The sequence below is a fragment of the Erpetoichthys calabaricus genome, chromosome 11 (assembly GCF_900747795.2).
Source record: "Erpetoichthys calabaricus chromosome 11, fErpCal1.3, whole genome shotgun sequence".
In the NCBI taxonomy this organism is placed as follows: domain Eukaryota; kingdom Metazoa; phylum Chordata; class Cladistia; order Polypteriformes; family Polypteridae; genus Erpetoichthys; species Erpetoichthys calabaricus.
In genome coordinates, this window is record NC_041404.2 from 102,336,892 (window position 1) to 102,353,647 (window position 16,756).

The window sequence follows — 16,756 nt, forward strand, 5'->3', positions numbered from 1 at the left end:
AGGCTATAGTTTATGCCACCTATTACTATCCTGTAGCTGTTAACCATAATTCCTGTTGTGGGGCATTCTATATATTTAGTCATGATGCAAACTTAAATTACTTAATAATCAAAAAATAAGGTGTTTAATTAGACCAAGAGATAAAATCAGACTCTCTGCCAGGGGCACCTGTAATAGTAACTTAGTTCAAATTAAAAACAAAAATATATCACCAGTTCAGAAAGAACTATGCAGTTTTAAATGCTGCTTATTAAACAGTTGTTTTGGTAAATGATATTATATTGAGTACAGAATCTGATTTGTTTTCTCACTGAAACCTGGTTAAGTAAATTTGACACTGTATCCCTTGCTGAGGCGTCACCAGATGGATACACATTCCTCATAAATCTTGAGATTCTGGTCAAGGAGGTGGCCTTTTGAATTATTCATTGTGACAAAAAGCAAATCACTTCTAAAAATTTAGGTGACTTCACATCCTTTGAGGCATTCACTTTCAATATTAAAACAGACTCCAACACAATAATCATGCTAATCTACAGATACCAGTGCCATATATTGTTCATGATTTACTTTGGCGACCTTTTATCTGATTTGGCTATAATTTATGATCACATAGTGTTGATAGGGGATTTTAATGTATACATTGATGTGGAAACTGACACTTTTAGCAAATATTTCACTGATTTGTTAAATTCAGTGAGGTTTTGTCAGATTGTCAAAGGTCCAACTCATAATCATAAACACACATTAGATTTAATTATGACTAACAAAGTAGAGGTTTGTTTAACTGCTCTTTGTCTCAAACAAACTTTGTCTTAAACAAACTTCCTATGATGAAAAACAATTTTGGACAGCGTTTTCCCTTGCCCGGACGCGGGTCACCGGGGCCCCACTCTGGAGCCAGGCCTGGAGGTGGGGCTCGATGGCGAGCGCCTGGTGGCCGGGCCTGCACCCATGGGGCTCGGCCGGGCACAGCCCGAAGAGGCAACGTGGGTCCCCCTTCCCATGGGCTCACCACCTATGGGAGGGGCCAAGGAGGTCGGGTGCAGTGTGAGTTGGGTGGTGGCCGAAGGCGGGGACCTTGGCGGTCCGATCCTCGGCAACAGAAGCTGGCTCTTGGGATGTGGAATGTCACCTCTCTGAAGGGGAAGGAGCCTGAGCTAGTGCGCGAAGTTGAGAGGTTCCGGCTAGATATAGTCGGACTCACCTCGACGCACAGCTTGAACTCTGGAACCAATCTCCTTGAGAGGGGCTGGACTCTGTACCACTCTGGAGTTGCCCCCCGGTTAGAGGCGCCGAGCGGGTGTGGGTATACTTATTGCCCCCCCGACTTGGAGCCTGTACATTGGGGTTTACCCCGGTGGACGAGAGGGTAGCCTCCCTTCGCCTTCGGGTGGGGGGACGGGTCCTAACTGTTGTTTGTGCGTATGCACCGAACAGCAGTTCGGAGTACCCACCCTTTTTGGAGTCCATGGAGGGGGTGCTAAAGGGCATACCTTCTGGGGACTCCCTCGTTCTGCTGGGAGACTTCAATGCTCACGTGGGCAATGACAGTGAGACCTGGAAGGGCGTGATTGGGAGGAATGGCCCCCCCGATCTGAACCCGAGCGGTGTTTTGTTATTGGACTTCTGTGCTCGTCACGGATTGTCCATAACGAACACCATGTTCAAGCATAGGGGTGTTCATATGTGCACTTGGCACCAGGACACCCTAGGCCTCAGTTCGATGATTGACTTTGTGGTCGTGTCGTCGGACTTGCGGGCCACATGTCTTGGACACTCGGGTGAAGAGAGGGGCGGAGCTGTCAACTGATCACCACCTGGTGGTGAGTTGGCTTCGATGGTGGGGGAGGATGCCGGTCAGGCGTGGTAGGCCCAAACGTGTTGTGAGGGTCTGCTGGGAACGTCTGGCAGAGCCCCCTGTCAGAAGTAGCTTCAACTCCCACCTCCAGCAGAATTTCGACCACATCCCGAGGGAGGTGGGGGACATTGAGTCCGAATGGGCCATGTTCCGTGCCTCTATTGTTGAGGCAGCTGACCGGAGCTGTGGCCGTAAGGTGGTCGGTGCCTGTCGTGGCGGCAATCCCCGAACCCATTGGTGGGACACCGGCGGTGAAGGATGCCGTCAAGCTGAAGAAGGAGTCCCTACAGGACCCTTTTGTCCTGTGGGACCCTGGAGACAGCTGATAGGTACCGGCATGCCAAGCGGAATGCGGCTTTGGTGGTTGCTGAGGCAAAAACTCGGGTGTGGGAGGAGTTTGGGGAGGCCATGGAGAACGACTTTCGGACGGCTTCGAGGAGATTCTGGTCCACCATCCGGCGTCTCAGGAAGGGGAAGCAGTGCAGTGTCAACACTGTATATGGTGGGGATGGTGCGCTGCTGACCTCAACTCGGGACGTTGTGGGTCGGTGGGGGGGAGTACTTCGAAGACCTCCTCAATCCCATTAACATGCCTTCCAATGAGGAAGCAGAGCCTGGGGACTCAGAGGTGGGCTCCCCAATCTCTGGGACTGAGGTCACCGAGGTGGTCAAAAAACTCCTTGGTGGCAGGGCCCCGGGGGTGGATGAGATACGCCCGGAGTTCCTCAAGGCTCTGGATGTTGTAGGACTGTCTTGGTTGACACGCCTCTGCAACATCGCATGGATATCAGGGACAGTGCCTCTGGATTGGCAGACCGGGGTGGTGGTCCCCCTCTTTAAGAAGGGGGATCGGAGGGTGTGTTCCAACTACAGAGGGATCACACTCCTCAGCCTCCCTGGAAAAGTCTATTCAGGGGTCCTGGAGAGGAGGGTCCGTCGGATAGTCGAGCCTCGGATTCAGGAGGAACAGTGTGGTTTTCGTCCTGGTCGCGGAACAGTGGACCAGCTCTATACCCTTAGCAGTGTCCTGGAGGGTGCATGGGAAATAAACCCTGATTGCGGCTCTGTGCAGAAAGAAGCCTCATTATGTAATGTTGCACTGTTTAACTCGAGGTCTCTTAATGGCAAAAGCATTGGTGCTGTCAGAACTCATCACTGACACCAAACTTGATATTCTGTGTTTAACGGAGACTTGGCAAAAACCAAACGAATTTGCGTCTCTCACAGAGGCGACTCCAATGGTTTCACTTTCCACTCAGAGCCTCGCAGCTCAAGACAAGGCGGCGGGCTGGCAGTAATTATCAGAGAAGACTTAAACATTAAAAGAATTCCAATTGACTGTCCATTGTCTTTTGAGTGCCTGGCTCTTAAACTAATAACGGAATCAGGTCCTGTCTCACTCATTGTTCTCTATCGTCCCCCAAAATACAATGCATCCTTCTTATCCGATTTGATTGAACTTTTGACCCACCTAAGCTCTTACTCTCAGAGAATTATGCTTCTTGGTGATTTCAACATCCATATGACACCCCCCACATCTAAACTGAGAAATGAATTCCTGTCCTTACTGGACTGTTTTGACTTGACACAACATGTTGATTTTCCAACCCATCTGGCGGTCATATATTGGACCTGATCTGCACTTCTGGACTATCTGTTGCCAACATTTACAGCACTGATTTGGGACTCTCTGACCATAAAGCAGTATTTTTCACTGTCTCATTACCTATCCCACCTCTTACCTGTAAACGACAAATTTCTTACAGAAACCTTAAAAATATCTGTCCCTCTATCCTTTCTGGATCCATTTCTGATCTTTTACTGTCTGCACCTATTCCACCAACACTAGATAGTTTTGTTGACCACTATAACACAGCCCTTCACTCAGCATTAGATAAAACAGCTCCTTTAAAACATAAGGAGGTTTCCTTTAAACGCTCAGCTCCTTGGTATAACTCAGAATTGCGATCTATGAAAGCAGCTGGCCGACGCCTGAGAGAATGTCATGTAAGACTCGGCCTCACCGTGCACATCCAGGCTTTCTCTGACCACCAAAGAGCTTACAGAGAAGCACTAACTTCTGCCAAGAACACCCATTATGGCAGAATAATAGAAAGTGGCCATGATAACCCAAGGGTTTTGTTCTCTGTAGTTAATAAACTACTCGAACCCGCATCTGGTCCAACTACCTCTTCTACTGAAGTCTGTGAGGAATTCCTCCACTTTTTCCATAACAAAATTAAAGATCTAAATAATTCAACTAACATAAATATATCATCTGTTTATATCTCTCCCTGTTTTCCCACTCCATCCAGCTCCTTCTCTAAGTTCTCACCAGTCACTTCTGCGTTTGTTAATAACCTGCTTTGTAAGATGAGGCCGACTACTTGTGTACTGACCCCATCCCCACCACACTACTTAAATCCTGCCTTCATGCCATAATCCCGACTGTTACAACAATAATAAACTCATCCCTTGACACTGGCTCCGTTCCGCTCACTTTTAAAATTGCTTCTGTAACCCCAATGTTAAAAAAGTCTGGCCTTGATGCTGACAATCTTAACAATGTCCTGCCTATTTCCCACTTACCTTTCCTGTCAAAAGTTCTTGAGCGTGCTGTAGCTTCCCAACTCACCAATTACCTAACCTCTAATAATTTGATGGAACCCTTTCAGTCTGGTTTCAGGGCGTGGCACAGCTGTGAAACTGCTCTGCTACGGGTAACCAATGATTTGCTTATGGCAGCAGACTCTGGATAATAACTAGCATATTAATTCTGTTAGACCTCAGTGCAGCATTTGACACAGTCAGACATGACATCCTACTGTCCAGAATGGAGAACATGCTGGGTATCTCTGGCACTACCCTCCAGTGGTTCAAGTCCTATCTGACTGATAGGCAAGAGTTTGTTAGTCTTGGCAACAGCAGATCCAACTCCGTGCCAGGCACACAAGGAGTCCCTCAGGGCTCTGTCCTTGGTCCTCTGCTTTTCTGTATTTATATGCTTCCCCTTGGCCATATTATCCGTAGTTATGGATTGGGTTATCATTTTATGCAGATGATACCCAGCTCTACTTCAATGTTAAAAGTTGAACTTCATCAGAGCTTTCTCAGCTCACAACCTGCCTTAATGAAATTAAAACCTGGATGGAGCAGAACTCTTTAAAATTAAATTGCAATAAAACTGAACTCCTGCAAATTGGGACTAAAATGCAACTTAATAAAATGAGCTCATTCTCAGTACATCTTGGCGGTGATCTCATCAGACCTGCCTCTACTGTAAAAAATCTTGGTGTCATTTTTGATTCCTCCCTCACTTATTCCACCCACATAAATCACATTAAGAAACTTTTTTACTTTCACCTCCGTAACATATCCCGTGTTCGCTCCTTCCTCTCCTTCTCTAATGCTGAGAAACTTGTCCATGCTTTTATCACATCCCGCATCGATTATTGTAATTCCCTACTGGCAGGTGCCCCTTCTAATCTTATATCACAGTTCCAGCTTATTCAAAACTCAGCTGCAAGAGTCCTTACTCGAACCAGCAGCAGCGAGCACATCACACCCATCCTGCCTCCGTCTTCACTGGCTCCCTGTGTCCTACAGAATCGAATATAAAATCCTACTAATAACCTACAAAGCTTTAAATAACCTCGCACCAAACTACATCAGTGACCTCCTCCATCACTATGTGCCTGCCTGCCCACTTAGGTCCTCTGATTCTGGCAATCTTGTTGTGCCTCTCACTAATCTACACTCCATGGGTGACAGGGGCCTTCAGCTGTATAGCGCCCAGACTCTGGAATGACCTACCAAAATTAATCAGGTCAGCTGACTCCATGAATTCTTTTAAAAAACAACTCAAAACTCATCTGTTCAGGAAGGCTTTTAGCTCTACTTGACTTTATTACCTTTCTCTCAGTTTACTTCTCTGTGAAGATGCCAATGTAACCTGTATGTGTGTGCTAGACCATCAATTATGTTGTCTGTTTTTTTTTCAGAATTTACTGTCTTAATCTTCTTTATTTATTTATCTGGTTTGTACAATGCTATATACTGTATATTCTGCCGTTCTTTATTATATTCTGTAAGTGCCTTGAGCATGGGAAAGGCGCTATATAAATAAAATGTATTATTATTATTATTATTATTATTATTATTATTATTATTATTATGGGAGTTTGCCCAACCAGTCTACATGTGTTTTGTGGACTTGGAAAAGGCATTCGACCGTGTCCCTTGGGGAATCCTGTGGGGGGTACTCCGAGAGTATGGGGTACTGGCCCCCCTGTACGATCGGTGCCAGAGCTTGGTCTGCATTGCCGGCAGTAAGTCGAACCCGTTTCCAGTGAGAGTTGGACTCCGCCAGGGCTGCCCTTTGTCACCAATTCTGTTCATAACTTTTATGGACAGAATTTCTAGGCGCAGCCAGGGCGTTGAGGGGGTCCGGTTTGGTGGGCTCAGGATTGGGTCACTGCTTTTTGCAGATGATGTTGTCCTGTTTGCTTCAACAGGCCGTGATCTTCAGCTCTCTCTGGATCGGTTCGCAGCCGAGTGTGAAGCGGCTGGGATGAGAATCAGCACCTCCAAATCCAAGACCATGGTCCTCAGCCGGAAAAGGGTGGAGTGCCCTCTCAGGGTTGGTAGCGAGATCCTGCCCCAAGTGGAGGAGTTCAAGTATCTCGGGGTCTTGTTCACGAGTGAGGGAAGAATGGAGCGTGAGATCGACAGGTGGATCGGTGCGGAATCCGCAGTAATGCGGGCGCTGCATCGGTCTGTCATGGTGAAAAAGGAGCTGAGCCGCAAGGCGAAGCTCTCAATTTACCAGTCGATCTATGTTCCTACCCTCACCTATGGTCATGAACTATGGGTAGTGACCGAAAGAACGAGATCGCGAATACAAGCAGCTGAAATGAGTTTCCTCCGTCTGGGCTTTCCCTTAAAGATAGGGTGAGAAGCTCAGTCATCCGGGAGGGGCTCAGAGTAGAGCCGCTGCTCCTCCTCATCGAGAGGAGTCAGATGAGGTGGCTCGGGCATCTGATCAGGATGCCTCCTGGACGCCTCCCTGGTGAGGTGTTCCAGGCACGTCTAACCGGGAGGAGGCCCCGGGGAAGACCCAGGACACGCTGGAGGGACTATGTCTCTCGACTGGCCTGGGAACGCCTTGGGATTCTCCCGGAAGAGCTAGAAGAAGTGGCCGGGGAGAGGGAAGTCTGGGCATCTCTGCTCAAGCTGCTGCCCCCGCGACCCGACCTCAAATAACTGGGAGACAATGGATGGATGGATGGATGGATGGATGTATAACAAAGTAGAAGTTAAAAATTTAAATATTACTCCAGTAAATTAATTTATTACTGATCACTACTTAATTACATTTGATTTAGTTCTGCCCTTACCAATACACTCACAGGTTAAAACAAAGACAGTGTGACATCTATATTGTAATTCTGTTTCAAAATTTATAGATACTTGAAGTGAAGTGTAATTGTGGAAAACCATTTAGATAAGTCAATATAAAATGTAAACATGGAAAACAATTTAAATCAACTAACGTCAAATTATAGTATGACCTTGAGAGATGCTCTGGATGCAATGACTCCCCTTAAAGCAGAAGTGATCAAAACACATAGAAACTCTCCCTGATTTAATGAGAACACTCGAGCTCTTAAATTAAAGTATTAAAAACTGGAGCACAGAATGAGAACAACAAAGTTGCAGATTTTGAAACTGCATGCCAGAGAGTGTTAAAAATATAAAAAAGCTCTCTTTAAAGCTCGCTTAATCTGCTATTCTAAAATAATAGATAACAATAATAACAATCCTTTTGTACTGTTAAGAAAAGTGGATATTTTAACAAATGGGAATTCGGATCTACAGTGCAAAATACCAACGGACATTAGCAGTACAAACTTTATGAACTTCTTTAAAAAGAAAATTAAAAACATAAGATCCCAGATCTCAGCATCACAGTGCAAACCGCATAGTAGCTTGGCAGACCCTGTCTCACCTTGCATTCTACACTTTAGAAATTTTAATCCAATACGAGTAGAACAGGAAGTCTTAACTTTAATTTCTAAAATGAAACCTACTGGTGCACAACAAAACTAGTAACAGATCCAATGGATGTTCTTGCAGCATCTATTCATAACATTATTAATGGTTCATTATTGCATGGCACAATACCTCATGCACTAAAACTGTCAGTCATTTACTTAAAAAGTCAGACCTAGGCCCACAAACATTTAATAATTATAGATCCATATCAAATTTAACCTTTCTCTTAAAATACTTGAAAAGTAGTCAGGCAATCAGTTTCAGGCACACCTTACACATTACAATTTATATGAGAAATTGCAGTCTGGATTCCACACTGGTCATAGTACAGAAACGGCACTAACACGTGTTGTAAACAACATTCAGATGTCCTCTGGTGAAGGAAACTCCACTGTAATTATGTTGCTAGGACTTAAATGCAGCGTTTGACAAAATTGACCATTCTATTTCACTACACAGGCTGGAAAATGACAATGGGCTCACAGGAAATGTCCTTTCCTGGTTCAGTTCTTATTTATCAAATTGATTCCAGTACATACAGAAATGTGCTGACAGTACTCCATCATTATACACAGAAAATGAAAATATGGTGTCCCGCAAAGCTCAGTACTGGGAGTCGGTTACTGTTTTCACTTTACATTCTATCACTGGGAGCTATCATTAGAAAACAATGTTCATTTTCACTCATACACAAATGAAACCCAATTATTCCCTTCTTTTAAACCAAATGCAGTTTCTCTGATTTTGTCTTTAATTTGGTTGTGTTAGTGAATTCAAGGAGTGGATGGATGAGAACTACTTGTCTTTAAACACTGATAAAACAGAGATGTTAATTATTAGAGGGAATGGTGCTGATAGCAACAGTATTTTGACATTATTTAACTCATTTGGAATCACTATTAATTTGACTGAATCAGTATGTCATTTAAAGCACACACTATAAAATTGTCCAAAACATGTTTCTTTCACATTAAAAATGTTGGGAAATTAAGGAGTTTTCTAAATATGCGGGATACTGGATACTGAGAAATTAATTCATGTATTTATTTATAGCAGGATTGACTACTACAAAACCCAGCCACAAGAGATGGACCTAGAGAAAGCCTATGACAGGGTGTGTTGAGAGGAGTTGTGGTGTTGTTTGAGGACATCGAGAGTGGCAGAGAAGTATGTAAGAGTTTGTTCAGGATATGTAAGAGGGAAGTGTGACAGTGGTGAGGTCTGCATTAGGAGTGACGGATGCATTCAACATGGGGGTGGGATTACATTAGAGATCGGCTCTGAGCCCTTTCTTGTTTGCAGTGGTGATGGACAGGTTGACAGGTGAGATTAGACAGGAGTCCCCCTTGGACTATGATGTTTGCTGATGACATTGTGATCTGTAGCGAGAGTAGGGAGCAGGTTGAGGACAGCCTGGAGAGGTGGAGATATGCTCTAGAGAGGAAAGGAATGAAGGTCAGTAGGAACAAGACAGAATACATGTGTGTGAATGACAGGAAAGTCAGTGGAATAGTGAGGATACAGGGAGTAGAGCTGGCGAAGGTGGATGACTTTAAATACTTGGGATCAACAGTACAGAGTACTGTGGAAGAGAGGTGAAAAACAGAGTGAAGGCAGGGTGGAATAGGTGGACAAGAGTGTCAGGAGTAATTTATGACAGACAGGTATCAGCAAGAATGAAAGGGAAGGTCTATAATGAGACTTGCTATGTTATATGGGTTGGAGACAATGGCACTGACATAAAAACAGGAGACAGAGCTGGAGGTGGCAGAGTTAAAGATGTTAAGATTTGCATTGAGTTTAATGAGGATATATAGAATTAGAAATTAGTACATTAGAGGGTCAGCTCAGGTTGGACGGTTTGGAGACAAAGTCAGAGAGGTGAAAAAAAGATGTACTGTAACAAACTATTGAAATCAGCCTCACCTTATTTTTCAGTAGCTTCAAGTTTCCTCACTGTATTTAATTTGCCATCTTGCTTGCAAGGGAAACATATTTGGATATTGTCAGTAACATTACACGCAATGTATTGTAATTTCAGTGATAGTATAAATTTTTGTAGACTTTGCAGATAGGAACATGATGTCTTACATGCACATGCATTTCTGCAGCTGCAGGAAAATGCTTCACTATAGCATATTATCTGAGGACAAAACAAACTTCACAAGGAACTTTGAAAAACATTATTATACAGGTTAAAAATTTCCAACCTGAATAGATCAATATACCACCTATCTCTAAAATCATGAAACCAATACTCTTTGTGATGCCATTTGAACAATTTTCAGGAGTTAGCAATCTAATAAATAAATTAATAGATAGATAGAAAGATAAATTTGGTCTATATACTGTAGCCTGCAACTCCACTGTAAAACCAAGGTTCAGTTTTTTTCTTATCAGCAGTGTAGACTGAATCTGACATAAAGGTTCCGATTTCTTTTTTGAATCCAGAATGTACACATACAAATGGCATGATCTGGAAAATTGCTATGCTCTAACTATACATATCACAGTGTCTTTGCCAGAATTTGTCCATTAATCCCAAATAGTAGTTGAGGGGTGCTCTTCTGAAAAAATCATCACTAAAATTTCTTGGTTCAAGAGGTTCAACTGTAGATGACATAATGAATGCAATGTTCCCATATATAAAAACAATTTACATGCAATAGATGACAGAATACCAAATGATTTTTAATAAATGCTTGTTCTCCTGCCAGAATGAGATGACAGAACTTCTAGGTCTGCTGTTTCTGGTTCTGTTTCCAAGATGACAGGTTGGAAGTTTTGCAGTGATGTGACTTGTTTTAAAATAAACCAGGACAACAACAGTATCAGCATTTCAGATCATCTTTTTCTAAATATGTTTTGTGAACTTCTGTGTTACCCAACACAGCTTTCTCCAAGGCATTGAAAGTAACGCTTTCAATCTGCAGCTTCACCAACCCCCTCTGTAGCTGTGCCTCCAAGAGGTGCAGATTTGTATACTGATTTTGAATGTGAATAATGATTGTCATCATGAATACATGAATTGACAAAACTGTGTTATTCAAAAAGTACAGTAGTTGTTCTTTCTCATACTGAAAACAGTTGCTCAGTATTGTAACCCCAGAGCTTAGGAACTAAATCTGTCCTCTGGAGGACATCCCTATTGTCCTTTATTTTCGATTCATACAGAAGAAAATGGCTTGAAAAAACCTGTTAATGGATGGGCATGAGGGACTGTGTTTTCTGCCTTAGTGTGGTTGGAAGAGACACCTGCAGTTTTCCAGTCTCAGCGGCACATATCACAAATTGGTATGTGTGGCCAAGCTCTGTGGAAAGTCATATACACAGATATTGGGGATATGCTTCCAAGACAACTTTAAACCACAGAACAAAATGTTCACGCCAGGGGTTTGAACTTTAGACACAAAGACGCCTCTGATATGAACTTCCTAGGCTCCCTGGAACACATAATTCAAACCAAACAAATATCGGCAGACACCGCATAGGAAATAAGGTGTGCTTTGGCTAGCCAGTTACACACAAGACTTCCAATTGTCTGCAATTCCAAAAAAGAACAGAAGGCTTTAAGATCACTACGGAATGACAACAGCATTGTTATTACACCACCTGGCAAAGGAGAAGCAACAATGGAAGTGGACAAAGAGCAAGATGTTACCGCAATAAAGGAAATTCTCTCCGACACCACTGCCTATGAGCAATTAACCAGCGACCCTACCAAAAATCACCATAAATAAAGTCAACACCACCCTGGGTAAACTCCAAAATAACAACTGTTTAAACTTACAAGATTACTGTAAAATGAAATTGAATGATGCAATCTGCCCAGAATTCTACTGCTTCCCAAAAATCCACAAGACCCCTTTAAAATTCAGACCAGTTGTCAGCCTAACAGGTGGACCAACTTACAGCTTATCTAAAAGACTTTTTCATAGCTAAACTAAACAAACCTAAATTAAAGAACAACCCCACCATAATGACACGAACAAAGCTGACCACTAAGGACATAATGCATCTAATATCACTTTGCCAAAATACCCACTTCCATTTTAATGGAAAACACTACAGACAAAAAGAAGGCATGCCAATGGGATCTCCATTACCAGGATTCTAAGCTGAACTAGTTATGCAGTGATTTGAAACTGTGGCTCTAACTATGTTCAAACTTAAACTCTGGATATGCTACATCGACGACACATTCATCTTATCAAAAAGTAACCAGCTGAATGAATTTTACAGCCACATCAACTCAATATTCCCTGCAATCCATTTCATGATAGTGAAAAAAATGAACGGACATATAAATTTCCTCGACATTTCTATTGAAAGAGGTAACCACACCGGTTTAATTACGAGTGTTTATCGCAAGAAATGTTATGCAGGAATATACTACACTTTTCCAGCAACCACCCTTCATCAATTTATGTAAAGACATCAATATGTGTTAGGACTTTGTACAAAAGGATTAGCGCCCATTGTAACAAAATGCACACAAAAAATGAAAGACATTATCTTTTTCATCTGTTCACATCAAAAGACTACCCCAAGACATTTATTAAAGAATGACTATATAGGAGACGCCCCAGACCTCAGCAAATAGTTGATTCCAACTCAGTCCCCCACCGCACTTTCCACACCCTCTCTTATCATTGCGGCATGTCAGAAGTACAGCACCTGTCTGAGATCAAGATAGTGCACAAACTGGCAAACATTTTACGGACTGTCCTTTTCAATGCCAAAAGTAAAAAGTCGACCACAGGGACAAAAAACTCAGTTTACAGCATTCCATGCAGTGCATGACCAGTGGTATATGGGGGACAAACATTTAAAAGATTTGCAACATGTATACAGGACCATCGCAATGCTGTCAGAAGGAAAGACCCACGGTCTCTGATTTACACACATACAAGTTCCACAGGACACACGTTTAACTGGGACACCGTGCAAATAAAATTCAAGGCCAATGCTAAGAGTGCCAGAGAGCTGGCTTAATCATGGCTCTCAAATGAAAATGCAAATAACAGACACTTGGACTTGAGCATAGCATTTGCAGGCTTAAAAAGAAAAACATTCAAATAAAAAAAAGACTATGACCAATACCTCCTGAACCTTACGTTATTAATCCACACCCCCGACAACCTCCCCCTCAACCTTCACCCTTCACCTGCTATATATTGCCTTTGATTTCTATATGTCTAATCACTTTCCTCTGCTGATGAAACTTGGTAGGCTGTCGAAACCTTAGGAATTTTCTTCTTCTTTTGGCTGCTTCCATTATGGGTTACCACAATGGGATCATCTTTTTCCATTTTTCCTGTCCTCTGTATCTTGCTCTGTTACACCTGCATGTACTTTCTCACCACATCCATAAACCTATTCTTAGGCCTTCCTCTTTTCCTCGTGCCTGGAAGCTCTATCCTTAGCATCATTTTCCTAATATACTCAGCATCTCTCCTCTGCACATATCCAAACCAACGCAGTCTTGCCTCTCTGACTTTGACTCCAAACTGTCCAACCTGAGCTGATCCTCTAATGTACTAATTTCTAATCCTGTCCATCTTCGTCACATCCAATGCAAATCTTAACATCTTTAACACTGCCACCTCCAGCTCTGTCTCTTGTTTTTTGGTCAGTGCCGTTGTCTCCAACCCATATAACATACTGTAGCTGGTCTTGCTATGGACCTACCCTTTCACTCTTGCTGATACCTGTCTGTCAAAAATTACTCCTGACATTCTTCTCCACCTATTCCACCCTGCCTGGACTCTCTTTTTCACCTCTCTTCCACAATCCCCTTTACTCTGTACTGTGGATCCCAATTATTTAAACTCATCCGCCTTTGCCAACTCTACTCCCTGTATCCTCACCATTCCACTGACCTCCCTCTCATTTAGACTCCTGTCTAATCTCATCTGTCAACTTGTCCATCGCCATTCTAAATACGAAAGGGCTCAGAGCCGATCCCTGATGTAATCCCACCTCCACGTTGAATGCATCCATCACTCCTACCGCAGACCTCACCGCTGTCACACTGCCCTTGTACATATCCTGTACAACTCTTACATACTTCTCTGCCACTCCCGACTTCCTCATACAATACTGCAACTTCTCGTGACACACCCTGTACTTTGCTTTCTCCAGGTCCACAAAGACGCAATGCAACTCCTTCTGGACTTATCTATACTTCTACATCAACACTCTCAGAGCAAACATTGCTTCTGTGATGCTCCTTCCTGGAATGAAACCATGCTGCTGCTCACTAATCATTGCTTCCCTCCTTAACCTAGCTTCCACTACTCTTTCCCATAACCATGCGGTGGCTCATCAATTTTATCCCCCTGTAGTTACTACAGCTCTGCACATACCCCTTATTCTTAAAAGTGGTACCAGTACACTTCTTCTCCACTCCTCAGGCATCCTCTCACTTTCCAAGATTCCATTAAACAATCTGGTTAGAAACTCTACTCCCATCTGTCTTAAACACCTCCATGCTTCCACAGGTATGTCATCTGGACCAACAGACTTTCCATTTTTCATCCTCTTCATAGCTGTCCTTGTTTTCTCCTTGCTAATGCGTTGCACTTTCTGATTCACTATCGCCACATCATCCAACCTTCTCTCTCTCTCTCATTCTCTTCATTCATTAGCCTCTCAAAGTACTCTTTCCATCTGCTCAACACACCTTTCTCACTTGTGAGTACATTTCCATCTTTTACCTTTATCACCCTAACCTGCTGCACATCTTTCCCAGCTTGGTCCTTCTGTCTAGCCAATCGGTACATGTGCTTTTCTTCCTCTTTAGTGTGCAACCTCTCATACAACTCATATACGGCACCCCTCTCTTCACCTTACGCTTTATCTCCTTGTATTCCTTGTCTATTTTCTGCATCTCTCTGACTATTCCACTTCTCTTTCACCAACCTCTTCCTCTGTATACTCTTGTACTTCCCCATTCCACCACCATGTTTCCTTTTCCTCCTTCCTCTGTCCAGATGTCACGCCAAGCACGCTTCTTTCAGTCACCCTTACTATTTCTGCTGTAGTTGCCTGGCTATCTGGCAACTCTGCCTCCCAGTACCTGTCTTACCTCCTCTCTGAACTCAACCTTGAAGTCCTCCTTTTTCAACTTCCACCATTTGATCCTTGGCTCCGTCCTCATTCTCCTCCTCTTCTTTATCTCCAGTGTCATCTTACACACCACCATTCTATGAGGCCTAACTACACTTTACCCTGCCACCACTTTGCAGTCTTCAAGTTCTTTCAGATAGACTCTTCTGCATAAGATATAATCTGTGTGCATCTTCCTCCACTCTTGTACATCACCCTATGCTCCTTCCCTCTTCTTAAAATACGTATTCACTACAGCCATATCAATCCTATTTGCAAAATCCACTATCACCTGACCTCCACTCCTTGACACCATATCTACCCATTACCTCCTCATCTGCTCTGCTCCATTCACCAATATGTCCATTGAAATCTGTTCCAATCACCACTCTCTGTCTCTTGGGTACACTGTCCATCACTTCATCCAACTCACTCCAGAAATCTTCTTTCTCATCCATCGCACACCGAATTTGTAGAGCATATGCACTAACAAAATTCATCATCGCACCTTCCATTTTCACCTCCAAAACACTTGACATACTGTTCCTGCAGAATAATCCCTACCCCATTTCTCCTCCCATCCACACTATGATAGAACAATTTGAATACACCTCTGATCCACCTGACATTACTCCCCTTCCATTTAGTCTCTTGCATGCACAATATATCAACCTTTCTTCTCTCCATCACATCAGCTAACTCAATCCCCTTATCGGTCATATTGCCAGCATTCAAAGTTCCTACCCTCAGTTCCACTCTCTTTACCTTCCTCTTCAACTCCTGCCTCCGAACACGTCTCCCCCCTCTTCTTCTCCTCCTTCGTCCAACAATAGCCTAATTTCTGCCAACACCCTGTTGGCTAATGTTGGCTAACATTACTGGTGGCAGCCATTGTTAACCTGGGCCTCAGGTCTTACTAGAAATCGTTATTGTTGTCCACAAATTGATCTGGCAAAATTTTACACTGGATGCGCTTCCTGATATAACCCTCCCCATTTATCCGGGCTTTCAACCGGCACAAAGAAACACACTGGTTTGAGCATCCCTTGTGGCTGGATTGTCGAAAGCTTATATATATATATATTGTGGAACATGACCCGGACACAGACAGGCAGACATGTTGTAATCACCCCACACACATTTATTAAAGTGCTCCATATTTACAATAAGTGCTCCTCAGTCCCCAAGTCCCCAAAGTCCTGGCCACAACACAATGCCTCCGGATGTGCTCCAGGTGCTTCCCGGCAATCTTCCACCAGCACTCCCCAGTGTGGCAGAAGTGCCGGCTGCGTACCCGGAAGCACTGCTCTTCCCCCCAGCACTTCCGGGTGTGGCGGAAGTGCTGAGGTCCAGGGCTCCCAAGGCATTCGGGCGCCCCCTGGCGGTGACCACGGGCCCCTACAGGGTTGAGCTTCACAGCTGTGTACCCGTGGTCCCCAAAGCAACCAGGGCGGTCGCCCCCTCGTGCTCTGGAGGAGGCACAAGCCCTCCTCCGGTCCTCTTGGGTGTCCCGGCTGGTACCACCCCCAGCTGCGTGCCACACTTTATAATTCTGAGTATTAGGTACTTAATCCAATACTATGTTGTACATCATCAAATAAATTAAGTTTACAAAACTCAAAATTATATTGCCAGTTAGAACAACATTAAATTTTTAAGTTAGTGGAACTTTTAAGATAGATTTAAGTTTACACAACTTAATTAAGTTATTTGGACTGCAGGGTTTACAGT